This window comes from Dipodomys merriami, unplaced genomic scaffold, assembly GCF_024711535.1.
Source record: "Dipodomys merriami isolate MVZ:Mamm:240054 unplaced genomic scaffold, mDipMer1.0.p SCAF_61, whole genome shotgun sequence".
In the NCBI taxonomy this organism is placed as follows: Eukaryota; Metazoa; Chordata; class Mammalia; order Rodentia; family Heteromyidae; genus Dipodomys; species Dipodomys merriami.
This window is the reverse complement of record NW_027206191.1, coordinates 474,746-501,053: the sequence shown is the minus strand read 5'-3', so window position 1 is coordinate 501,053 and position 26,308 is coordinate 474,746.

Here is a 26,308-nt window from a genome sequence, read left to right as displayed (position 1 = left end):
CAGAAACCCTCTCTTCCCACAGTGGGTACTGGGGACAAGGATATCACTGGCTTGTTTGTCTTAGGCACTTCAGTGCATAGTGACTGGAAATTCACTCCAAGGTCACAGCCTAGTTTGACTCTGAAATGGTAATAACCTGAGTGTTTTATCAATGAAGGTAATACTCTTAGCCTTAAAATCTAGCAAGCTTCTGCATCACAGTGGTGCCTTAACGCTGTTCTAAGATAAAGGTTCCGCAAGCCAAAAAAAAATTGGGCAGTTTTAAACTACTGCCACAAAGATGCTCAAAAAATCATAAAAAAAAAAAGAGGATAGTGAAGAAAGCCTTAATAAAAAAGGGGGTCTCTGGTACTGTTACTTTTGTTACAATTGGACTTTGTATACTCAACAGACTGGTATCTTTTGTAAAAGAAAAAGATCAGCGTAGTCAGTCTATTAGTTCTGAGATCCAAATACCAAGCATTGAGAACAACTGACACCCCACAAGATAATATAGAGACACCCCTACGACTGAGATAAGAAACCCCTAAATTTTAAGATTGATATTAGTCCAAAGAAAAATGGGGGAATAAAAGATTAAAAATTAGAGTTATATTTTACAATTGCTAACTGCTGGTTTTGCTTCTGTAAACTTGCTTGCGCTAGCACTGACCCTTCCCCTCCCTGGAGATATATAAAAAGTTTCGGAGTCTAGATGTCGGCCCTGGGACAAGCTCTGTAGTCCTAAATAAAGGGCTAACAAGTAAATTCCCCAAATGGCCAAATGGGACCAAAGATAAGGAACAAAGGGTAGGTTCCTCCGCATTCCTGTGTAAAAATTCCCGATTTAGGGGGCTCAAGATAAGGGCCATTTGATGAGCCCAGCAGACTAGGCCAAGTGTTAATCAATCACAAGCCTGTAACACTGTAGATTCCCTAACCCTTACCTCCCAGAGTGACTACCTCAGTTTGATCATCCGCGCTAATTGTTTTATTGCAAAGAGTTTTATAAACGTCCCCAGGTAGTATGACATTGATGTTGGGATATCCTCCTTTTCCCTGTGCAACAATGTTATTAATGTTTCTGCCTCCCTATGCTCACAACAGAGCCAGGTTTTTGTTTGTGGCAATAATATGGCCTACACTATACTTCCCCAAAATTGGACAGGGCTCTGTATTCCAGCTATTTTGCTCACAGACATTGACTTGATTTCCCGAGATGAGCCAGTACCCATTCCTGACTTTGATTATTTTGTTCCCCGACATAAAAGGGTGGTACAATTTATTCCCCTACTGATAGGACTTGGAGTGGCTGGTGCTTTAGGCACTGGGACTGCAGGATTAGCCACTGCTGTCTCCTCCTACTCCAAGCTTTCACAACAATTAGCTGATGATAATACTAAAGTTTATCAATCTGTTAAAGATCTTCAGGATCAGTTAGATTCATTAGCTGAGGTGGCTTTACAAAATTGCAGAGGTTTAGATCTTTTAACTACTGACAGAGGTGGCATTTGTTTAACTTTACAGGAAAAGTGCTGTTTTTATGCCAATAAGTCTGGCATTGTAAGAGATCGAGTTAAAAAACATCAGGAGGAGATTGAAAGATGGCGACATGAGATTTTGAGCACCCTATTTGGGCTGCTTGGGGTGGAATTTTACCCTATGTTCTTCCCCTCCTGGGGCCCCTTGTTGGATTACTTTTGCTTGTTTCCTTTGGCCCTTGGGCTTTTCAGTGCCTTATGTGATTTATAAAATATCAAATAGATTCTGCTCTTCCAAAAAAAATTTGATCTCGGTGCATTATCATCGCTTAGAGACTCAGGAGGACCCCACGGAGCACACCGCGGTCACCCCTAGAGAAGGCCTGCAATTCCATACATTTCTTCCCTAATGATTCCTAGAAAGCTAGAAAATATCCAATAACGGGAGTATTATGGAGCTTACCCTGAATAGCACTACATACAGAGGCCATACAGGCTGGCTCAACAAGGCATGTAGCCAGTAGCCTAAGACAGGATGTTTTCTTATAACCTACCTTTGGAAAATTTGTTGATAAAACAGGTAAATGGCTTACCACAACCCAGGGGAAACCTTCCCCCCCGAAGATGATGACTTTTCTCTTACAGATGCAGCTAGAACTCCAGACTTGGACCTTCCTGTTTGAATTTATTAAATAACAGATTAATCTCTGGTCTTCTAAGCCCATACAGGTTCATCATCATCACCTCGATATGTCGGAATAAGGCATTGAGATTGAGAATTTACCCTAGGCTTTTTTTTTTTTTTTTTTTTTTTTTTTTTTTTGTCGGCCGTGGGGCTTGAACTCTGGGCCTGGGCGCTGTCCCTCAGCTCTTCAGCTCAAGGCGAGCGCTCTACCACTTGAGCTACAGCGCCACTTCCGGTTTTCTGGTGGTTTATTGGAGATAGGAGTCTCACGGTCTCTCCTGCCCGGGCTGGCTTTGAACCGCGATCCTCAGATCTCAGCCTCCTGAGTAGCTAAGATTACAAGCGTGAGCCACCAGCGCCCAGCTTACCCTAGGCTTTTAATTAGTGCTTTGCCGTGAGCTTGTTCCAGTGGGAAACAGCCCCCCCTTTTTCTTTTTCTTATTTAGAAAATCTTTCTTCTTATTCGTAACTTCTGACCATTCAACAGGCAAGACCTATTGTCATAAGGGATAGGTTCGCCCCTCCTCCTATAGGCTCCTCCGCTTGGGGGAGGATGCACCTATGGGAGGAAAAAGAAAAGCTCTAATCAAGGGCGCAGGTAGGACTGCAGGGAGATGGATCCGCGAGATCCCAAAACCCAAGACCCCTGAGTGGCAAGCCCTGGTGCATGACGGTTGGCATGCATACCCACAAGCCATCTCCTCAAAAAACATGCCAAGGCCTGTAAAACTCCCCTCCCCGAGTGAGGATGCTTGCTCAGGAGCGGAGAAAAACCCTGGGCCCTTAGAGGAACAGAGCCTCTGTCACCCCCTTAAAAAGAGCAGCCAACAATTGATGGTCAATTTTCTAAATAAGAAAGGGGGATTTGTTGGGAGCCAAGAAAGTGTATGGAAAGATAAGATTCCTCCAGCCCTAAGCAAACTACATTTGGCTAACCATAAATATTCCTCCAGCCCTAAGCAGACAACATTTGACTAACCATAAATATTTCTCTTATCTCCAGCCCTAAGCAAACGGCGCCTGGCTAACCATAAATATTTCTTAGAAAGACTAGCACAACGGCCAAAGGAAAAGCATGACCCATCCCTGACCCCGGGACTTCTCACACTTGCTTCTGCAAAGTTTTTTCATTCTTTCCCGTCCCCTCTCCCTTCGGGTATATAAACCCAGCCTCACTTTAATAAAGCAGACCTTGATGCGATTCAGACTGACTTTGTCTTCTTTATGCGCTTGGTCTCTTTTCTCTCTCGTCCCCATTGGTTTTTAGGAGGCGCCTCCTCGAGCCTAACGAATAACTGAACCTGCTGGACGCGTCAGGTGTGGGTTAGGGTTAGGATTCGGGTTATGATGAGAGTCAGGGTGAGGCTTAGGGTTAGGGTTAGTGTTAGGGTGAGGTTGAGGGTTAGGGTTATAGTTAGGGTTAGGGTTATAGTTAGGGTTAGGTTGAGGGTTAGGGTGAGGTTTAGAGGTAGGTTGAGGGTGAGGGTTAGGGTTAGGTTTAGGGTGAGGGTGAGGTTTAGGGTTAGGTTTGGGGTTCGAAATAAGGTGAGGGTGAGGTTGAGGAATAGGGTTAGGATTAGGGTTAGGGTTAGGGTGAGGGTTAGAGTGATGTTTAGGTATAGGTTTAGGGTTAGGGTGAGGGATAGGGTGAGTGTTACTGTTAGGGTGAGGGTTAGGGTGAGGGTTAGGTTGAGGGTAAGGGTGAGGTTGAAGGTTAGGGTTAGGGTTAGTGTTAGGTTTAGGGTTTGAGTGAGGTGTAGAGTGAGGTTTAGGTTTCGGATTAGTGTGAGGGTTAGGGTTAGGGTGAGGATAAGTTTTAGGGTGACAGTTAGGGTAAGGTTTAGGGTAAGGTTTAGAGTGAGTTTTAGGGTATGGAATAGGATTAGGGTGAGTGTTAGGCTGAGCAGTAGGGTTAGGGTGAGGGTTCAGGTGAGGGTTACGATGAGCAGAAGGATTAGGGTTAGGGTGAGTGTTAGGGTGAGGTTTAAGGTTAGGGTTAGGGTTAGGTTGAGGGTTAGGGCGAGGATAAGGGTTAGGTTGAGGTTGAATGTTAGGGTGAGGTTTAGGGTTAGGGTTAGGTTTAGGTTTAGGCTGAGGGCTAGGATGAGGTTGAGGGTTAGGTTGAGGGTTATGGTTAGGTTTAGGTTTAAGGTGAGTATTAGGGTTATTGTTAGGGTTAGGATGAGGGTTAAGGTGAGTGGTAGGGTTAGGGTTAGGGAGAGGGTTAGGGTTAGTGTGAGGGTTACGTTTAGGGTTACGGTTAGGGTGAGGGTAAGTTTTAGGGTGAAGTTTAAGGTTAGGGTCAGGGTTAGGTTGTGGAGTAGCTTTAGGGTGAAGGTGAGGGTGAGAGTTAGGTTTAAGGTTAGTGTTAGGTTTAGGGTTAGGCTTGGGGTGAGGGTGAGGGTGAGGGTGAGGGTTAGGATTAGGGTGAGGATTAGGGTTAGGGTTAGGGTGAGGGTTAGGTTTTGGGTAATGTTTAGTGTGAGGGTGTGCGTTCGTGTGAGGTGAGTTTTCATGTGAGGGTGAGGGTTAGTGTGTGGGTGAGGGTTAGGGTTAGGGTGAGGGTTAAGGTTAGAGTTAGGGTGAGGGTTAGGGGTAGGGTTAGGGTGAGGGTTAGGGTTAGGGTGATGTTTTGGCTGAGGGTGAGGGTTACCATGAGGTGAGGGTTCGGGTGAGGGTTTGGGATAGGGTGAAGTTAAGGGTTAGGGAGAGGGTGTGGGTTATGGTTAGGGTGAGGGTGACCGTGAGAGTGAAGGTTAGGGTGAGGGTAAGTGTTAGGGTGAGGGTGAGGGTTAGGGTTAGGGTGAGGGTGGGGGTGAGGGTGAGGGTTTAAGTAAGGTAAGGTTTAGGGTTAGTATTACTGTTATGGTGAGGGGTAGGTTGGGGGTGAGTTTTAGGGTGAGGATGAGGGTGATGTTGAGGAATAGGGTTTGTATGAGCATTAGGGTTAGGGTGAGGGTTAGGGTGACTGTGAGGGTGAGGGTGAGAGTGAGAGTTAGGGTTAGGGTGAGTATTAGTGTCAGAATGAGGGGTAGTGTGAGGTTTAGGGTTAGGGTTAGGGTGAGGTTTAGGGTTAGTGTGAGGGTTAGACTTATGGTTAGGTTTAGGGTTAGGGTGAGGGTGAGGGTAAGGCTTAGGGTGAGGGTTAGTATGAGGGTGAGGGTTAGGGTTAGGGTGAGGTTTATTGTTAGTGTGACTTTTAGGCTTAGGGTTAGTGTTAGGGTTAGGGTTAGGGTGAGGGTAAGGGTTAGGGTGAGGGTTAGGATGAGGGTGAGGTTTAGGGTTAGGGTGAGGTTTAGTGTTAGTGTGAGGGTTAGGCTTAGGGTTAGGCTTAGGGTTAGGTTGAGGGTAAGGGTTAGGGTGAGGGTTAGGATGAGGGTGACGGTTAGGGTTAGGGTGACATTGCGGGTTTGGGTGATGTTAGGCTTAGGGTTAGGGTAAGGTTTAGGGTGAGGGTTAGGTTGAGTTTTAGGGTAATAGAGTTGGGGTTAGTGTGAGGGTTAGGGTGATTGTAAGGGTTAAAGTGAAAGTTAGGGTGAGGGTGAGGGTTAGGGTTAGCATTAGGGTTACGGTTAGGGTTATGGTGAGTGTTAGGTTTGGTGTGAGGGTAAGGGTTAGTTTAAGGTTAGGGTTATGGTGAGGGTGAGGGTAAGTGTTAGGCTGAGGTTTAGGTTGAGGGTGAGGGTTAGGATTAGGGTTAACGTTAGGGTGAGGTCTAGGGTGAGGGTTAGGGTTCGGGTTCGGGTTAGGGTTAGGATGAGGGTTAGGGTTAGGGTTAGGGTTAGGGTGAGGTTGAGAGTTAGGGTTAGAGTCAGGGTTAGGTTGAGGGTTAGGGTGAGGTTTAGAGTTAGGTTGAGGGTGAGCGTTAGCGTTAGGTTTAGGGTGAGGGTTACGGTTAGGGTGAGAGTTAGAGTTAGGGTTCGGGTGAGGGTGAGGTTTAGGGTTATGTTTGGGGTTCGAATTAAGGTGAGGGTGGGGTTGAGGAATAGGGTTAGGATTAGGCTTAGAGTTAAGATGAGGGTTAGAGTGATGTTTAGGTTTAGGTTTAGGGTTAGGGTGAGGGTGAGGTTTAGGGTGAGTGTTAGGGTTAGGGTGAGGGTTACCGTTAGGGTTACGGTTTGAGGTTTAGGGTGAGGTTTAGGTTTAGGGTGAGGTTTAGGGTGAGTTTGAGGGTTAGAGGGAGGGTTAGGGTTAAGGTGAGTGTTAGGGTTAGGATGAAGATGAAGTTTATGGTTAGGGTTAGTGTGAGGATTAGGTTGAGTTTAAGGGTAAGTGTGATGGTGAGGGTGAGGTTGAGGGTTAGGTTTAGTTTAAGGGTTAAGATGAGGGTTAGAGTGAGTGTTAGGGTAGGGTTAAGGATAGGGTTTGGGTGACGGTTAGGGTTTGGGATAGGGTTAGGGTGAGTGTTAGTGTTAATTTTAGGGTTAGGATGAGGGTTAAGTTTATGATGAGGGTTAGGGTTAGGGTGAGTGTGAAGGTTAGGTTTAGTTTTAGTGAGTGTTAGGGTTAGGGTTAGGGTGAGTTTGAGGGCTAGAGAGAGGTTTAGGGCAACGGGTAGTTTCAGGTTTAGGGTGAGGCATAGGTTGAGGGCGCGGGTTAGGGTGAGGGTGAGTTTTAGGGTGAGGTTTAGGGTGAGAGTTATTTTTAGGGTTAGGTTGAGGGTTAGCGTGAGGGTGAGGGTTAGGATTAGGGTTACTGTTAGGGTGAGGTTTAGGTTGAGGTTTAGCATTAATGTTAGGGTGATTGTTAGAGTGAGTGTTAAGGTTAGGGTTAGGTTTAGGGTGAGGGTGAAGATTATGGTTAGGATTAGCTTTAGGGTAAATGTTAAGCTTAGGGTTAGGGTTAGGATGAGGGTTAGGGTGAGGGGTAGGGTTAGGATTAAGGTGAGGGTGAAGATGAGGGTGAGGTTTAGGTTTAGGATGAGGGTGAGGTTTAGGTTAGGGTTAGGTTGAGGGTTAGGTTGAAGGTTAGGGTTAGTGTTCGGCTTAGGGTTTGGGTGAGTTTTAGGGTTATGGTGAAGGTTAGTGTTAGGGTAGGATTAGGATAAGGGTTAGGGTGAGGGTTAGGTTTAGGTTGAGGTTTGGGGTGAGGGGTAGTGTTAGGGTTAGGGTGAAGGTTAGATTTAGTGTGAGGGTGAGAGTTAGGGTTAGGTTTAGGGTGAGGGTAAGGATTAGGTTGAAGTTTAGGGTGAGAGTGAGGGTTAGGGTTAGCATGAGTGTGAGGGTGAGGTTTATTATGAGGTTTAGGTTTAGGGTTAGGGTGAGGTTTAGCGTGAGGATAAGGGTTAGGTTAGGGTTAGAGTTAGGATGTGGGTTAGGGTTAATGTTTGGGTTAGGATTAGGGTGAGTGTTAAGGTTAGGGTTAGGGTGAGGTTGAGGGTGAGGGTTATGGATGGATTAGCGTTAGGGTTATGGATAGGCTTAGTGTGAGGGTGAGGGTTAGGTTTAGGGTTAGGTTGAGGGTTAGGGTTAGTGTGAGGGTAAGGGTGAGGGTGAGATTAAGATTTAGGGTCAGGATTAGGGTGAGCGTGAGGGATAGGTTTAATGTGAGGGTTAGGGTTAGGGTTAGGGTGAGGGTGAGGATTAGGTTTATTGTTAAGGAAAGGGTTAGGGTTAAGTTTAGGGTGAGGGTTAGGGTTCGGGTTAGGGTTAGTGTGATGTTTAGGATTAGGGTTAGGGTTAGGGTTATTGTTTGCTTCAGAGTTATGTGAGGGTTAGGGTTAGGGTTAGGTTTAGGGTGAGCATGAGGGTGAGGGTTAGGGTTAGGATTAGGATTAGGTTAGGGTTAGGCTGAGGTTAAGGTTGAGGGTGAGGTTGAGGGTTAAGGTTAGTCTTAGGGTTAGCGTTAGTGTGATGGTTAGGTTTAGTGTGAGGTTTAGGGTTAGGGTTACGGTTATGGTGTGGGTAAGGTTTAGCGTGTGGGTTAGGGTGAGGGTGAGGTTTAGGTTTAGTGTGAGGGTTAGGGTTAGTGTGAGGGTTAGGGTTAGTGTTAGCATTAGGGTTAGGATGAGGATAAGGATTAGGGTTAGGGATGGTGTGAGGTATAGAGTTAGGGTTAGGGTGAGGGTGAGGGCTAGGGTGAGGTTTAGGTTTAGGGTGAGGGTGAGGGTGTCGGTGAGGGTTAGGGTTAGGGTTAGTGTTAGACTGAGGGTGAGGGTGAGGGACAGGGTTAGTTTTAGGATTAGGGTTAGGGTAAGGTTTAGATTTAGTGTTAGGGTTAATCATATGTTGAAGGTTAGGTTTAGGTTTTCGGTTAGGGTTAGGGTTAGGGTGAGGGTGAAGGTGAGGGTGAGTTATAGGGTTAGGTTGAGGGTGAGGGATAGGATGAGGGTTAAGGTTAGTTTAGGGTGTGGAAGAGGGTGAGGGTTAGGGTTAGGTTTAGGGTTAACCTTCGGGGAGGGGGAGGGGGAGTGTAAAGTTTAGGGTTAGTCCTAGGTCTAGGTTTAGGCTTTGGGTGAGGGTGAGTGTGAGGGTTAGAGTTACGGTTATGTTTAGGGTGAGGTTGTGGGTTAGTGTGAGGGTGAGTGTTCAGGTGAGGGTAAGGGTTAGGGTGTGCGTGAGGGTTAGCGTTAGGGAGAGGGTTAGGGTGATGGTGAGGGTTAGGGTGAGGTTGAGGGTTAGGGTTAGGGTTAGGGTTAGGGTGAGGGTGAGAGTTAGGGTTAGGGTTAATGTTTGGCTGAAGGTGAGGGTGAGGGAGATGAATAGTGTAAGGCTTAGGCTGAGGGTGAGTGTTAGGGTTAGGGTTAGTGTTAGGCTTAGGGTGAGGGTTCGGGATAAGTTAGTGTTAGGGTTAGGGTGAGGGTGAGGGTGAGGGATAGGTTTATGGTGAGGGTGAGGTTGAGGGTGAGGTTTAGGGTTAGGGTTAGGTTTAGGGTGATTGTGAGGGTGAGGTTTAGGGTTAGGGTTAGAGTTAGGGTGAAGGTGAGGGTGAGAGTTAGGTTTAGCGTTTGTTCGGTTTAGGGTGAGGCTTAGGGTGAGGGTGATGGTGAGAGTGAGGTTGAGGGTTAGAGTTAGGGTTAGGGTGAGGGTGAGAGTTAGGTTTAGGGTTAATGATAGGCTGAAGGTGATGGTGAGGGAGATGAATAGTGTAAGGCTTAGGGTGAGGGTGAGTGTTAGGGTTAGGGTTAGTGTTAGGCTTAGGGTGAGGGTTCGGGATAGGGTTAGTGTTAGTGTTAGGGTTAGGGTGAGGGTGAGGGTGAGGGATAGGGTTATGGTGAGGGTGATTTTGAGGGTGAGGTTTAGGGTTAAGGTTAGGTTTAGGGTGATAGTGAGGGTGAGGTTTAGGGTTAGGGTTAGAGTTTGGGTGAAGTTGAGGGTGAGAGTTAGGTTTAGGGTTAGTGTTCGGTTTAGGGTTAGGATTAGGGTTAGTGTTCGGATTAGGGTTAGGCTTAAGGTGAGGGTGAGGGTGAGTGTAAGGGTTAGGGTTAGTCCTAGGTCTAGGTTTAGGCTTTGGGTGAGTGTGAGTGTGAGGGTTACAGTTAGGTTATGTTTAGGGTGAGGGTGTGGGTTAGTATGAGGGTGAGTGTTCAGGTGAGGGTAAGGGTTAGGGTATGGGTGAGGGTTAGTGTTAGGGTGAGGGTTAGGGTGACGGTGGGGGTTAGGGTGAGGTTGAGGGTTAGGGTTAGGGTTAATGTTAGGCTGAAGGTGAGGGTGATGGAGATGGATAGTGTAAGGCTTAGGTTGAGGTTGAGTGTTAGTGTTAGGGTTAGTGTTAGGCTCAGGGTGAGGTTTCAGGATAGGGTTAGTGTTAGGTTTAGGGTGACGGTGAGGGTGAGGGATAGGGTTATGGTGAGGGTGAGGTTGAGGGTGAGGTTTAGGGTTAGGGTTAGGTTTAGGGTGATTGTGAGGGTGAGTTTTAGGGTTAGGGTTAGTGTTAGGGTGAAGGTGAGGGTGAGAGTTAGGTTTAGGTTTAGTGTTCGGTTTAGTATTAGTCTTAGTGTGAGGGTGAGGTTGAGGGTAAGGGTTAGGGTTAGGGTGAGGTTTAGTGTGAGGGAGTGGCTTAGTGTGAGGGTGAGTGTTCGGGTCAGGTTGAGGGTTATGGTGTGGGTGAGGTTTAGGTTTAGGATGAGGGTTAGGGTGACGGTGAGGGTCAGGGTGAGGTTGAGCATTAGGGTTAGTTTGAGTGTTAGGGTTAGGTTTAGGGTGACTGTTAGGGTTAGGTTGAGGTTTATTGTGTCATTTAGTGTTCGAGTTAAGATTAGTTTGAGGGTTAGTGTAAGGGTTAGGGTCAGGTTTAGGGTAAGGATAAGGTTTAGGGTGAGGGATAGGGTGAGGATAAGTGTTAGGGTGAGGTTTAGGGTTAGGGTGAGTGTTAGGGTTATGGTTAGGGCAAGCATGAGGTGTAGGGTGAGGGTTAGGGTTAGGATTACGATTAGGGTGTGGGTTAAGTTTAGGTTTGGGTTAGGGTTTGGGTTAGGGTCAGGGTGAGGGTTAGGGATAGGGTGACCATTAGGGTTAGGGTGATTGTTAGGTTTAGGGTTAGGGATAGGTTTAGGGTGAGGGTTAGGTATAGGTTTAGGGTTAGGGTTAGGGTTAGGGTGAGGGTGAGGTTTAGGGTTAGGGTTAACGATAGGGTCAGCGTGAAGGTGAGAGTTAGGTTTAGGGTTCGTGATAAGTTTACGGATAGGCTTAGGGAGAGGGTGAGCGTGAGGGTGATGATTAATGTTAGGGTGAGCGTTAGGGTTAGGTTGAGGGTGAGGGTTAGAGTGAGGTTGATGCTTAGGGTGAGGGTGTTGGTTAGTGTGAGGGTGAGTGTTCAGTTGAGGGTGAGGTTTAGGGTGTCGGTGAGGTTTAGGGTTAGGGTGAGGGTTAGTTTTAGGGTTAGGGTTACAGTGAGTGTTAGGCTTAGGCTGCGGGTGAGGGAGTGGTGAGGGTTAATATTTACGGTGAGGATTAGGGTTAGGGTTAGGGTGAGGGTTCTGTTTAGGGTGATGTTTCGGGTGATGGTGAGGTTTCGGTTTAGGGTGAGTTTTAGGGTGTGGTTGAGAGTTGGTGTTACGGTCAGGGTTAGGGTGACGTTGAGCGTTAGGGTGCCATGAGGGTTAGGGTTAGGGTTAGAGTAAGGGTGAGGATTTATGTTAGGTTCAGGGTTAGGAAGAATGTTAGGGTGAAATTTAGGGTTAGGGTTAGGGTTAGGGTTAGGATTAGTGTGAAGGTTAGGATTAGGTTTCTGGTCAGGGTTATTTTGAGGATAAGGATTATGGAGAGTATTAGAGTGAGGGTGAGGGTTAGTGTTAGAGTTAGTGTTCGGGTTAGGGTTATGGTGAGCTTTTTGGTTAGGGTTAGGTTTTAGGTGAGAATGAGGGTTAGGGTAAAATTTAGAGTTAGGCATAGGATTAGGGTGAGGGTTAGGGTTGGGTTAGGGTTAGAATTAGTGTGAAGGTGAGGGTGAGGGTTAGGGTTAGGATTAGGGTTAGGGTTAGCGTTAGAATGAGGGTGAGGGTGAGGGTTAGGGTAAGGGTTAGTGGTAGGGTTAAGGTGAGAATTAGGGTGAGGGTGAAGTTTAGGGTGAGTCTTAGGATTAGGGTGAGGTTTAGGTTTAGGTTTGGGGTTAGAATTAGGCTGAGGGTGAGGTTTAGATTTAGGATTAGGGTTAGGTTTAGGGTTAGGCTTAGGGTGAGGTTGAGGGTGAGGTTTAGTGTTACGGTGAATGTTAGGTTTAGTGTTAGGGTTAGGATGAGGGTTAGGGTGAGTGGTAGGGTTAGGTTAGTGTGAGGATGAGGGTTAGATTGAATGTTAGGATTAGTGTGAGGTTTAGGGTTAGGGTTAAGGTTAGGGTTACGGTGATGGTAAGGGTTAGGGTGAGGGTTAGGATAAGGGTGAGGTTTAGAATTAGGGTTACGGTGATGGTTACGTTGAGGGTGAGTTTTAGGGTGAGTGTTAGGTTTAGGGTGAGGTTTAGGGTGAGGGTCAGGGTTAGGGTGAGGTTGAGGATTAGGGTTAGGCGAAGGGTTAGGGTGAGTGTTAGGGTGAGCGTGAGGGTGAGGGTTAGGGTTAGGGTTAGGGCCATGTTTAGGGTGAGGGTTAGGGTTAGGGTTAGGGTTATGGTGAGGGTTATGGCAAGCGCTAGGATTAGAGTTAGTGTGAGGGTGAGGGTAAGGGTGAGGTTAAGTGTTAGGGTGAGTGTTAGGGTGAGGGTGAGGGTTAGGGTTAGGGTTAGGGTAAGTTTTAGAGTTAGGGTGATGTTTAGTTTGAAGGTGTGCTTTAGTGTGAGGGTGAGTGTTCGGGTGAGGGTGAGGGTTAGAATGTGGGTGAGGGTTAGGTTTAGGCTGAGGGTTAGGGTGACGGTGAGGGTTAGGGTGAGGTTGAGCGTTAGGGTTAGGGTTAGGGTGAGGGTTAGTGTTAGGCTGAGGGTGAAGGTGAAGGAGAGCGTTAGGGTTAGGCTTAGGGTGAGGGTGAGTTTTAGTGTTAGGGTTAGTGTTTGGCTTAGGGTGAGGGTTAGGGACAGGGTTAGGGTTAGGGTTAGCATGAGGGTGAGGGTGAGGGATAGGGTTAGGGTGAGGGTGAGGTTGAGGATGAGGGTTAGGGTTAGGGTTAGGTTTACGGTTATTGTCAGTGTGAGGGTTAGGGTTAGGGTTAGGGTTAACTTTAGGGTGAGGTTGAGGGTGAGAGTTAGGTTTAGGTTTAGTGTTAAGTTTCGGGTTAACCTTGGGCTGAGGTTGAGGGTGAGGGTGAGGGATAGGGTTAGGGTGAGGTTTAGGGTTAGGGTTAGGATTAGGGTTAGGGATAGGATGAGTGTTCGGGTGAGGGTGAAAGATAGGGTGTGGGTGAGAGTTAGGGTGAGGTTGAGGGTTAGGGGGACGGTGAGGGTTAGGTTTAGGATTAGGGTGAGGGTTAGTGTCAGGGTCAGGGTGAGGGATGCTCTTAAGTTGAGGGTTAGGGTTAGGGTGAGGTTTAGGTTGACGGTGAGGTGTAGGGTGAGGGTCAGGGTTAGTATTTGGTTTAGGGTGAGGGTGAGGGTTTGGTTTAGGGTTAGGGTTAGGGTTAGGGTTAGGGTGAAATTTAGGGATAGGGTTAGGGTTAAGGTTAGGATTAGTGTGAGGGTTAGTGTTAGGGTTAGGTTCAGGGTTATTGTTCGGATAAGGGTTAAGGTGAGGTTTAGGTTGAGGTTGAGGGTTAGGGTTAGTGTTAAGGTTAGGTTGAGTGTTAGGGTGAGGTTTAAGGTCAGGATTAGTATTAGGGTTAGGTTTCTGGTGATGGTGAGGGTTAGGGTATGGTTTAGGCTTAGGGTTAGGGTTAGGGATGCGTTAGATCTGGGTTAGGGTTAGAGTTAGTTTGAGGGTTAGAGTTAGGTTTGGGTTAGAATTAGGGTGAGGACGAGAGTGAGGGTTAGGTTTAGGATTAGGATTAGGGTGAGGGTGAGTGTGAGGGTTAGCATTAGGGTTAGTGTTAGGCTGAGGATGAGGGTGAGGGTGAGGTTTAGGCTTAGGATTAGGGTGAGGGTGAGGGTTAGGGTTAGGGTTAGTGTTAGCTGAGGGCTAGGGTGAGGTTGACGTTTAGGGTTAGAGTTAGGGATAGGGTGAGGTATAGGATTAGAGTTAGGGTTAGTGTGAATGTTAGGCTCAGGTGTAGGGTTAGGGTTAGCGTGAGCTTTAGGTTTAGTGTTAGTTTTAGGATTAGGGTTAGCGATTGTGTTAGGGTGAGGGTTAAGGTTAGTGTGTGGGGTAGGGTTATGGTTAGCGTTATGGTGAGGATAAGGGTTCAGGTGAGTGTAAGCGTGAGGATGAGTGTTAGCATTAGTATTAGGGTTAAGCTTAGGGTTAGGGTGAGTGGTAGGGTTAGGTTTAGGTTTAGGGTTATGGTGAGGGTGAGGGTGAGGGTTTTTAGGGTGAGCCTTAGTGTTAGGGTGAGGGTTAAGTTTAGGATTAGTGTTAGGGTGAGGGTGAGGGTGAGGTTGAGTGTTAGGGTGATGGTGAGGGTGAGGGTTAGGATTAGGATTAGAGTGAGTGTTAGGTTTAGGCTGAGGGTGAGTTTGATGGTGAGGGTTAGGTTTAGGGTTATTTTGAGGGTTACAGTTAGTGTGAGGGTGAGGTTGAGGTTAAGATTTAGGGTGAGGATTAGGGTGAGGGTGAGGGATAGGTTTAGTGTGATGGTTAGGGTAATGGTTAGGGTTAGGGTGAGGTTGAGGTTTAGGGTTAGGGTTAGGGAGAGGGTTAGGGTTAAGTTTAGGTTAAGGGTTATGGTTCGGGTTAGGGTAGGGTGAGTTTTAGGATTAGGGTTAGGGTTAGGGTAATTGTTAGTTTTAGCTTCATGTGAGGGATAGGGTTAGGGTTAGGTTTAGGGTGAGCATGAGGGAGAGGGTTAGGGTTAGGATTAGGATTAGGGTTAGGGTTAGGCTGAGGGTAAGGTTGAGGGTGGGGGTGAGGGTTAAGGTTAGGATTAGTGTTAGGGTTAGGGTGATGGTTAGGTTTAGTGTGAGGGTTAGGGTTAGGGTTAGGGTTACGGTTAGGGTGTGGATAAGGGTTAGGGTGGGGATTAGGGTGAGGGTTAGGGTTAGGGTTATGGTGAGGTTTAGGCTTAGTGTGAGGGTTAGGGTTAGGGTTACCATTAGGTTTAGGGTGAGGATAAAGTTTAGGGTTAGGGATCGTGTGAGCTTTAGGGTTAGGGTGAAAGTGAGGATGAGGTTGAGGGTGAGTTTGAGGTTTAGGGTTAGGGTGAGGGTGACGGTGCGGGTGAGGGTTAGGGTTAGGGTTAGTGTTAGAGGGTGAGTATGAGGGAGAGTGTTAGGTTTAGTATTAGCGTGAGGGTGAGGGTTAGGTTTAGGGTTAGGGTTAGGTTTAGGGTTAGGATGAGGGTGACGGTGAGGGTGAGGAATAGCTTTAGGGTGATGGTGAGGGATATTGTGAGGGTTAAGTTTAGGGTTAGTGTGAGTAAGAGCGTTAGGGTCAGGGTTAAGTTTAGGGTTAACCTTCGGGTGAGGGTGAGGGTGAGAGTTAGGTTTAGGGTTAGTCATAGGTTTAGGTTTAGGCTTAGGGTGCGGGTGAGGGTGAGGGTGAGTGTTAGGGTTAGGGTGAGAGTTAGGGTTAGGGTTAGGGTTAGGGTTAGGGTGAGGGTGAGGGTTATAGTTAGGGTTATTGTTAGGGTGAGGGTGTGGGTTAGTGTGAGAGTTAGTGTTCCGGTAAGGGTAAGGGTTAGGGTGTGTGTGAGGGTTAGCGTTAGGGTGAGGGTTAGGGTAACAGTGAGGTTTAGGGTGAGGTTGAGTGTTAGGGTTAGGGTTAGGGTTATGGTGATGGTGAGAATTAGGGTTAGGGTTAATGTCAGGCTGCAGGTGAGGGAGATGGGTAGTGTAAGGCTTAGGGTGAGGGTGAGTGTTAGGTTTAGGGTTAGTGTTAGGTTTTGGGTGAGTGTAAAGGATTGGGTTAGTGAGTTGAGGGTTAGATTTACGGTGTAGATTAGGGTTAGGGTTAGGGTGAGGGTTCGTTTAGGGTGATGTTTCGGGTGAGGGTGAGGGTGAGTGTGAGGGTGAGTTTTAGGGTGTGTTTGAGAGTTAGGGTTAGGGTAAGGGTTAGGGTGACAGTGAAGGTTAGGGTGAGTGTGAAGTTTAGGGTTAGGGTTAGATTTAGGGTGAGGGATTGGTTTAGGTTTAGGTTTAGGGTGAAGGTTAGTGTGAAATTTAGGGTAAGGTTAGGATTAGTGTGAAGGTTAGGGTTAGGGTTAGGTTCAGGGTTATTGTGAGGATAAGGGTTAGGGATAGTTTTATGGTGAGGTTGATGGTTAGTGTTAGAGTTAGTGTTCGGGTTAGGGTTAGGGTGAGGGTTAGGTTTAGGTTTAGGTTTCAGGTGAGAATGAGGGTTAGGGTAAAATTTAGGGTTACGGATAGGATTAGGGTGAGGGTTAGGCTTGGGTTAGGGTTAGAGTTAGGGAGAAGGTGAGGGTGAGGTTTAGGGTTAGGATTAGGATTGGGTTAGGGTTAGAATGAGGGTGAGTGTGAGGGTTAGGGTAAGGTTTAGAGTTAGGGTTACGGTGAGAATTAGGGTGAGGGTGAAGTTTAGGGTGAGTATTAGAGTTAGGGTGAGGTTTAGGTTTAGGGTTGGGGTTAGAATTAGGGTGAGGTTGAGGTTTAGGGTTAGGATTAGTTTTAGGGTTAGGGTTAGTATGAGGGGTAGGGTGAGGGGTCGGATTAGGTTAGGGTGAGGATGAGGGTTAGATTGAGGGATAGTGGTAGGGTTATGGTGAGGGTTAGGGTTAGGGTTAGGGTTAGGTTGAGGATTAGGGGGAGGGTTAGGGTTTGGTTTAGGGTGAGGGTTAGGGTTAGTGTGAGGGTTAGGGTTAGGGTTAAGGTTAGGTTTATGGTGAAGATAAGGTTAGGGTGAGGGTTAGGATGAGGGTGAGGTTTAGGGCTAGTGTTATGGTGAGAATGAATGTTAGGGTAAAGTTTAGTGTTTGGGATAGGATTAGGGTGAGATTTAGTGTTGGGTTAGGGTTAGAGTTAGGGTGAAGGTTAGGGTGAGGGTTAGGGTTAGGATTAGGGTTAGGGTTAGGGTTAGAATGTTGGTGAGAGTGAGGGTTAGGGTAATGTTTAGAGTTAGCTTTAGGGTGAGGATTAGGGTGAGCACAAGGGTTACGGTGAGGGATAGGGTGAGGATAAGGGTTAGGGTGAGGGTTAGTGTGAGGGTGAGTATTAGGGTTAGGGTTAGGTTAAGGGTGAGGCATAGGTTGAGGTTTAGGGTTTGAGTTACCTTTAGGGTGAGGGTAAGGGTGAGGGTTAGGATTATGTTTGGGTTAGGGTTTCAGTAAAGGTCAGGGTGAGCGTTAGGGATAGGTTGAGGGTTAGAGTTTGGGTGATTGTTAGGTTTAGGGTTAAGGATAGGCTTAGGTGGAGGGTTAGGGTTAGTTTTAGGGTTAGGGTTAGGGTTAGAGTGAGGGTGAGGGTGAGGGTTAGTGTTAGGGTTAACGATAGGGTCAGCGTGAGGGTGAGAGTTAGGTTTAGGGTTAGTGGTAGGTTTAGGGATAGGCTTAGGGAGAGGGTGAGGGTGAGGGTGAGGATTGATGTTTGGGAGAGGGTTATGGTTAGGGTTAGGGTGAGGGTTAGAATTAGGGTGATGTTTAGGGTGAGGGTGTTGGTTAGTTTGAGGGTGAGGTGAGGGTTAGATTTCCGGTGAGGATTAGGGTTAAGGTTAGGTTTACGGTGATGTTTTGGGTGATGATGAGGCTTTGGGTTAGGGTGAGTTTTAGGGTGTGGGTGAGGTTTAGTTTTAGGGTCAGGGTTAGGGTGACGGTGAGGGATAGGGTGTCGTGAGGGTTAAGGTTAGGGTTAGAGTGAGGGTGAGGGTTTGGGTTAGGTTGAGGGTTAGGGTGAGGGTTAGGGTGAAATTTAGTGTTAGGGTTTGGGTTAGTGTGAAGTTTATGCTTAGTTTTAGGGTGAGTGTAGGGTGAGGGGTAGGGTTAGGGTGAGGGTGAGGTTTAGGGTTAGGGTTAGGGAGAGGGTTAGGATGAGTGTGAGGGTTAGGGTTAGGGTTAGGGTTATGGTGAGGTTTAGCATGAGGGTTAGGGTTAGGGTTAGGGTGAGGGTGAGGGTTAGCGTGAGGTTAAGGGTTAGGGTTCGTGTTAGGGTGAGGGTGAGGGTTAGATTTAGTGTTAGGGTTAGGTTTAAGGTTAGAGTTAGGGTGAGGGTTATGGTGAGGGTTAGGTTTAGTGTTAGGCTTGGGTTTGGGTGAGGTTAAGGGTAAGTGTTAGGGTTAGCATTAGGCTTAGTGTTTGGGTGAGTGTTAGGTTTAGGCTTAGGGTTAGGCTTTGGGTAGGGTGAGGATAAGGATTAGGGTAAGGGATAGGGTCAGGGTGGGGGTTAGTTTTAGGTTTAGCGTTAGGGTGAGTGGTAGGGTGAGGGTTAGGGTTAGGGTTATGGAAAGGGTGAGGGTTAGTGTGAGGTTTAGCTTTGTGTTAAGGTTAGGGTTAGGGTGAGTGTTAGGGTTAGTATGAGGATTAGGGTTAGGGTTAGGTTTTGGGTTAGGGTGAGGGAATGGTTATGGTGAGGGTTAGGGTGATGGTGAGGTTTAGGCTAAGGGTTAGGTTATGGATTAGGTTCAGTTTGAGGGTGAGGTTTAGGTTAGGGTGAGGGTTAGGCTGAGGGGTAGGGTTAGAGTTAGGGTTAGGGTGAGGGTGAGGATGAGGGTGAGGGTTAGAGTAAAGTTTAGTGTGAGGCTGAGGTTGAGGTTTAGTGTTAGGTTAGTGTTAAGCTGAGGGTGAGGGTTAGGGAGAGGGTTAGGGATAGTCTTATGGTGAGGGTGAGGTTTAGGTTTAGACTTAGGGTTAGGCTTAGGGTGAAGTTTAGGCTTAGGGTTAAGATTAGCTTTAGGTATAGGGTGAGTGTGAAGGTGACGGGTAGGGTTAGGGTGAGGGAGAGGTTTAGGTTTAGGGTTAGGTTTAGGGTGATTCTGAGGGTGAGGGGTTGTGTGAGTGTTAGGGTTAGCGTTAGGGTGAAGGTGAGGGGGAGAGTTAGGTTTAGGGTTAGTGTTAGGTTTAGGGTTAGGCTTAGGGTGAAGGATAGGGGTAGGGTGAGATTGAGGATGAGGGTTAGGTTTAGGGTGATTCTGGGGGTGAGGTTGAGGGTTAGGGTTAGGTTGATCTTTAGGGTTAATGTTAGGTTTAGGGAGAGTTTTAGGGTTATGGTTAGGGTTAGGGTGAGGGTGAGGTTTAGGCTTAGGTTGAGGTTGAGTGTGAGGGTGAGGGTTAGGTTTAGGGTGAGTGTAAGGGTTAGGGTTAGGGTGAGGGTGAGTGTGAGGGTTAGTGTTAGGATTAGGATTAAGTTTAGGCTTAGGCTGATGGTCAGCTTGAGTGTGAGAGTTAGGTTTTTTGTTAGGGTTAAGGTTATTGTTAGGGTTTGAGTAGGGCTAGGTTTAGGGTGAGGGTTAGGGTGAGGGTAAGTCTTAGGGTGTGTTTTAGGGTGAGGATGAGGATTAGGATTAGGGCTAGGGTTAGGGTGAAGACTAGGGTGAGGGTTAGGGTTAGGGTTTGGGTTATTTTTAAGGTGAGGGTGAGGGTGAGGGTTAGGGGTAAGTTTAGGTTTAGGGTGAGAGTTAGGTTTAGGAATAGGTTAGGGTTAGGCAGAGGGTGAGGGTGTAGGTGAGTTTAGGTTTAGGGTAAGTGTTAGTGTTAGGGTTAGGGTGAGGATTAGGTTGAGGTTGAAGGTAAGGTTGAGGGTTAGGGTTAAGGTGAGGTTTAGGTTTCGGGTTAGGGTGAGGGTTAGGGTTAGGGTGATGTTTAGCGTGAGGGTGAGGGATAGTGTGAGGGTGAGGTTTTGGGTGAGGGTGAGGGTTAGGGTGTGGATGAGTGTTAGGGTTAGGGTGAGGGTTAAGGTGATGCTGAGAGTTAGGGTGAGGGATTTTATTACGGTTAGGGTGAGGGTTTGTGTTACAGTTCGTGTTAGGGTGAGGGTTAGGGTGAGGGGCATGGTTAGTTGCGGTGCGCGCCTTCTCGACCAGCGAGGAAGAACGAACACCACACCAGGAATCTTCTCAGATCACGCTTTATTGGAGAGCCTTTTAGTTGATGGGAGAGGTTGAGCACGAGAGAGCGTTCACCCGAAACATGGCCACTTATATAGGGAATAGGAACACGGGTCTTTCTATCATTGGTCGTCTGCCTTTCACCGTCACCAGGTGCCACGGGATTGGCTGGGGACCCTACGTGGCTCGCGCATGCGCAAAGCCCAGAACCCACCATCCCGCCAAGCACCTCCTGAAAGGGAGTGGTTACCTCAAAGCTGCAAGGGAGTGGGCGCCATCTTGTAATGGCGTTTACCCTGGCTCCCTAAAGTTCCCCATTTTTTGTTTTTTGGCAACAGGTAAGAGTAGAGGTTGGGCCTCTGTCTAAAACATTAGGACCTTGCACTGGCCTTCGCCTGAGGGGCGCCTTCCCCAGTGATGACCAGGCCCGTCCGATGCCTTTTTTGCAGAGGTGGGATCTTGGGCATCAACCCACTTGCAATCCAGCATGCTCTTCTTGAGGAGATGGTCCTCCTCAAGTGCAGTGCACTTGCCTTGCACCCTGTCCCAAATTGCAAATTGCATACCTGTCCCGGTGCAATGGGATCCCCTGATCCCTCAGGGTGCTAAGGCTATGCAGGATGGTATGGCTTAATTGCCTCTCAGGGCCGACAGCCCGATCTGGGGTGAGGATCCACTCTCCAAAGCGGCTAATGCTTGCGAGATAACAACCATGTCCCTTCTGGTTTGGGCTCGAAGGCAACAGACCAACCATAGGCAGACCACGCATCCTCCCAGGCAGCAGGCTAAAAACATTCTGACTCCCACCCATTCTTTGAAAAAGGACACCGCAGAGGCCCAGTCAGTAAATTGTAACAGCCCACAGCATCATCGGTTTAGCTATCACAGGGATTGCTATTAGCACTGTTGCCAACAGCAGGAAGATCAGCTGCATCAGGAGACGAGTGGATGGCATCTTCAAGAGGGGGTTCTGCTGCAGTCTCCACCAGCCTGGTCAGTCTCGTTGGCACCCAGTGAGGTACTTCTTGACTCTGTGGAAAAACACAAACAGCTCCCCTGGATCTCGTTATTACCGGATCCGGTCCATACCATTTATTATTAATAACATCCTTCCACATAACCATGTCTTTAGTATCCATGGGGTCTCTTGTCATATGCCGATCTGCGGCAGACTGATCGTTGTCATTTAGAATTAAAAAATTAAGGGTAAAGAGCACAAGAGAAAGTCTTTCCCTGGGGGACGCGGACTCAGCAATTCCCCCTTTTTGCTTTTGAAGCATTTCTTTTATGCTTCGATTAGCTCTTTCCACTATACCTTGTCCTTGAGGATTGTAGGGCAATCCGGTGGTGTGGGCAACCTGCATTTGTGCGCAAAAGGCGCGAAAACCATGGGAAGTATAAGCAGGGCCATTATCCGTCTTAAGTCTAAGGGGCTTTCCCCAAGCTGCCCAAGCTTCTAAGCAGTGTATTTTGACGTGAGACACCTTTTCTCCTGCCAGAGGTGTGGCATGAATGACACCAGAAAAGGTGTCCACAGACACATATAAATATTTCAACTTACCAAATTCTGTCAGATGAGTAACATCCATTTGCCATAGGGCGTTTGGTCTCAACCCCCTGGGGTTTACCCCCACATGGGGAGGATGAAGAAAGGTAACACAAGATTTACAGGCTTTAACAATATCTCTTGCCACATGCCTGGACAAATTATATCTTTTCCTAAGGGTATTAGCAGGTACATGATACAATCTATGAAAGTCTTTTGCCAATTCTACAGGATCAGCAGCGACCAGAGCCATAGCCCGAGTTGCCTGGTCCACCAAATCATTACACCTTGCCATCGGGCCCGGCAACATAGAGTGGGCGCGAATATGTCCAATATAGAAAGAGTGTTTTCTGTTTAAGATAAGGGACTGAATCTGTAACAAAACATTAGAAACTGTACTGGCCTGCTTAATTGAAGCAGCAACTTCAAGAGAAGCAACGGCATTTACAACATATAATGAATCAGAAAATAAATTAAAAGGTTGATCAAATCTTTTAAAAACTTCAAGCACAATTAAACATTCAACAGCCTGTGGGCCATTCGGCCGAAAATTAAAGACTACCGGCTGTTTGTGTCCTTGAACAAAAAAGGCACATTGTCCAGATTTTGATCCATCCGTAAAGATGGTCAGAGCATCAACCAAGGGCTCCTTTGAAGTGACAACAGGAAAATACACTAAATTTTTGTTAACTATGGCAAGCAGAGGATGCTTAGGATAATGGTTATCAATTACATTTGGAAATGAGCAAACAAGAATTGCCCACATATCCACTGTGGCTGCTAAAATTTCAACTTGCTCACGGGTGTATGGAATAATTAATTTATCTGGAATTTTTGCAAAGTGCATCAAACAATACTTTATACCCAAAATTGCCTTTTTTTTTCATTTTTTTTCTCTTTTTTTTTTTTCTCAGACCAAAATTGCCTGTTTAGCCACTAATTCAGGAAAATATTGAAGAGTTTTTGCTCCCACAGAATCATAGCATTAATAGTTAGCCTTCAAAGCAAGGCAGTGGTATAATTGGCTGTCACCCCATAAGTCCGGACTGCCTCAACTAAATCCTTAAGCTGGGAGTAGGAAACCGACTCAAAATTTCTTTCATTAGTAATTGGATTTTCAAAAACTGGAAAGGCGGCTGCCAGCCGAGACCAGGTGTTCCCTTTTATAAAGTGACTCCGCCCCGCCTCCGGGCATGGGGGAGGGGCCGACGGGTGAGGGCCAGCTCCATTTCCTCTTCCTGGCTGCTGCGGAACTCCCACCCCTAGGGGGCGCCACCCCCCATATCTGTCTGCCTCATACTCTGCCGCAGCCTCTTCTAACTCTTCACTATCAGCTGGATTGAGCTGTTCTCCCTCCTCCTCTAACATTTCTTCCTCTGAGTCACTCACAAGATCACTGCATTCTTGGTCCCGCCCTTCCACATGTAGGGCTTAGAACCGGTTTGCTTTTAAAGAAGGGCATGGGGGTCTCCTTGAGACCCCCTCCTTTTTTGAGGGCTGCAGTCCCTCCTGCTTTAATTCTTTAGGATCCTTTTGTCCTTTTTCCCTTTTTCTTTTAGGCCTATTTTCCTCCCCATTACTGGATGCTGACTCTGATAGACTATCCTGACGCCGTGTTAGTAATTTGCATCCTTCCTGGATTAAATCAAACCCTCCCTCCTCAAGGCAAGTGCGCACCATCAAAAAGACAAGCCACAAGGGAAGAAGCAATGCAAGCAACCAATAAATATCTAAATCTACAGTGCACAGCATACCGGGGGATACTTACCGACGTCCCCTCTCCGCGTGTTGAGTTCTGGCTCCGGTTCGGCCTCTCACGCGGGTCCCGGGTTTCGGCACCACTTTGCGGTGCGCGCCTTCTCGACTAGCGAGGAAGAATGAACACCACACCAGAAGTCTTCTCAGATCACGCTTTATTGGAGAGCCTTTTAGTTGATGGGAGAGCTTGAGCTCGAGAGAGCGTGCACCCGAAACATGGCCACTTATATAGGGAATAGGAACACGGGTCTTTCTATCATTGGTCGTCTGCCTTTCACCGTCACCAGGTGCCACGGGATTGGCTGGGGACCCTACGTGGCTCGCGCATGCGCAAAACCCAGGACCCACCGTCCCGCCAAGCACCTCCTGAAAGGGAGTGTTTACCTCAAAGCTGCAAGGGAGTGGGCGCCATTTTGTAATGGTGTTTACCCTGGCTCCCTACAGTTAGTTTTAGCGTGAGGGTTAGGAGTAGTGTGAGAGTTAGGGTTTTGGTTAGGGTTCTTGTGAGTTTAAGGGTTAGGGTGAGGTATAGCGTGAGGGTGAGGGTTTGGGTTAGCATTAGGATTAGGTTGAGGGTTAGGGTGAGTGTTAGGGTTAGGATTATGCTTAGGTTAATGGTGAGGCTTAGGGTTAGGGTTAGGATGAGGGTTAGGGTTAGGGTTAGGGTTAGGGTGAGGGGGAGGGGGAGGGTGATGGTGTGCGTTAGGGGTATGGTTAGGGTTAGAGTTAGTGTGAGGGTGAGTGTGAGTATTAGGGTTCAGGTTAGGGTTAGGCTGAGGGTGAGGTTGAGGTTGAGGTTTATGGTTAGTTATAGGGTGAAAGGTCGGGTTAGGGTTAAGGTGAGGATGAGGGTGAGGGTGAGGTTTAGAGTTAGGTTTATTGTGAGGGTTAGGGTTAGGGTTAGGTTAACGCTGAGGATTAGGGTGCGGGGTAGGGTTAGAGTTAGGGTTTGGATTAGGGATAGTGTGAGGTTTAGGGTTATGGTGAGGGTAAAGGTAAGATGAGGGTGAGGATGAGTATGAGGTTTAGGGTTAGGCTTAGGGTGAGGGTTATGTAGAGAGTGAGGGTGAGGGAGAGGGTGAGTTTTAGGGTGTGGGTTAGTGTTAGGGTTAGGGTTAGGGTGAGGGTTAGGGTTAGGGGGAGGGTAGGGGTAGGGGTAGGGTTAGGGTTAGTGTTAGGGTTAGTGTGAGGGTTAGGGTTAGGGTTAGGCTTAGTGTTAGGGTTAGGGTTAGGGTGAGGTTTAGGGTTAGGCTGAGGGTGAGGGTGAGGGTGATGGTAAGGGTTAGATTTAGTGTTACGGTTAGTGATAGGGTTAGGGTTAGGGTTAGGTTGAGGGTTAGGGTGAGGGTTAGGGTTATTGTTAGGCTTAGGGTTTGCATGAGTGTTATGTTTAGGGTGAGGGTTAGTGTTAGGCTAGGGTTAGGGTAAGGGTTAGGGTGAGGTTTAGGTTTAGGTTTAGGGTGAAGGATAGGTTTAGTGTGAGGGAATGAGTTTGGGTTATGGTTACGTTTAGGGTGAGAGTAATAGTTAGTTTGAAGATTAGGGTGAGAGTGAGGTTTATGGTTAGGGTGAGTGTTAGGGTGAGGGTTAGTGTGAGGGTTAGGTTTAGGGTTAGTGTGAGGATTAGTGTGAGGGTGACTATTAGGGTTAGGGTTAGTGTTAGGGTGAGGGTTAAGTTGAGGGTTAGGGTTAATGTTAGGGTTAGGGTTAGGGTGAGTGTTAAGGTTAGGGTTAGTTTTAGGTTGAGGGTGAGGGTTATGGTGAGGATTAGAGTTAGGGTTATGTTTAGGCTGAGAGTGAGAGTGAGGGTTATTGTTAGAGTTAGAGTTAGGGTTAGGGTGAGGACTAGGGTGAGCGTGAAGCTTAGGGTGAGGGTGAGGGTTAGGGGGTGAGGGTTAGGGTAAGGGAAATGGTTAGGGTTAGGTTTAGGGAGAGGTTTAGGGTGGGGGTGAGTGTTAGGGTGAGGGTTAGGGTTAGGGTGAGGATTAAGTTTAGGATTAAGATGAGGCTAATGGTTAGGATGATGTTTAGGGTGAGGGTGAGGTTTGGGTTGAGGGTGAATGTTAGGGTGTGGGTGAGGGTTAAGGTTAGGGTGAGGGTTAAGCTGACAGTGAGGGTTAGGGTGTGGGTGAGGATTAAGGTTAGGGTTAGGGTCAGGGTTAGGGTTAGGGTTAGTGTTACTGTGAGGGTTAGGGTAAGGTCTAGGATTGGGGTTAGGGTGAGTGTTAGGATTAGTGTGAGTGTTGGGGTTAGGTTTAGTGTGAGGGTTTGGTTTAGCGTTAGCAATAGGGTGAGTGTTAGGGTTAAGGTTAGGTTTAGAGTTAGGGTGAGCCTGAGGGTGATGTTTAGGGTTAGGATTAGTGTTAGGGTTAGGTTTAGGCTGAGGGTGAGGGTGAAGGTGAGGGTTACTGTTAGGGTGAGAGTGACGGTTAGGGTGAGTGTTAGGGTTAGTGTTAGTTTTAGTGTGAGGGCTAGTGTGAGGGTAAGAGTAAGGTTTAGGGTTAGGATAGGGTGAGGTTTAGGGTTAGAGTTAGGGTTAGCGTGAGGGTTAATCTGAGAGATACTCTTAGGGTTAGCGTGAGGGTTAGGTTTAGTGTGAGGGTTAGGGTTAGTATTAGAGTTAGGGTGAGGGTTAGATTTAGTGTGAGGGTTAGGGTTAGGGTTAGGGTGAGGGTGAGGGTGAGGGTTGAGGTGAGGGTTAGTGTTAGGGTTAGGTTTAGTGTGAGGGGTAGGATTTGAGTTATAGTGAGTGTTAGGGTTAGTGGGAGGGTTAGGGTTACCGTGATGATAAGTGTAAGGGTGAGGGTTAGGATAAGGTTGAGTGTTAGGGTTAGGTTTAGGGTTAGGTGGAAGGGTAGGGTTAGGGTTATGGTTAGGGTAGGGTCAGGGTTAGGGTGAGCTTTAGGGTTAGTGTTAGGGTTATGGTTAGGGTGAGTTTTAGGGTTAGTGTGAGGGTTAGGGTTAGTGTTAGGTTTATGGTTAGGGTGAGGGTAAGGGTCAGGGTGGCTGTTAGTGTTAGGATGAGGTTGAGAGTGAGGGTGAGTTTTAGGGTTAAGTTTAGTTTTAGTGAGAGTGTTAGGGTTAGGGTTAGAGTTAGGATGAGGGGTAGGGTAGGGTTATGTTGAGGGTGAGGGTGAGGCTGAGGTTTAGGTTTAGGTTTAGGGTGAGGGTTATGGTTAGGGTTATGTTGAGTGTGAGGTTTAGGGTTAGGATTAGGATGAAGATTAGGGTGAGGGGTAGTGTTAGGGTTAGTGTTAGGGTTAGCGTTAGTGTGAGGATTAGTGTTAGTGTTAAGGTTAGGCTTATGGTGGGGGGAAGGTTAAGGGTGAGGGTTAGGATGAGGTTTAGGGTTAGGGTTAGGGTGAGTGTTAGGGTTAAGGTAAGTGTTAGGATGAGGGTGAGGGTTAGGGTGAGGG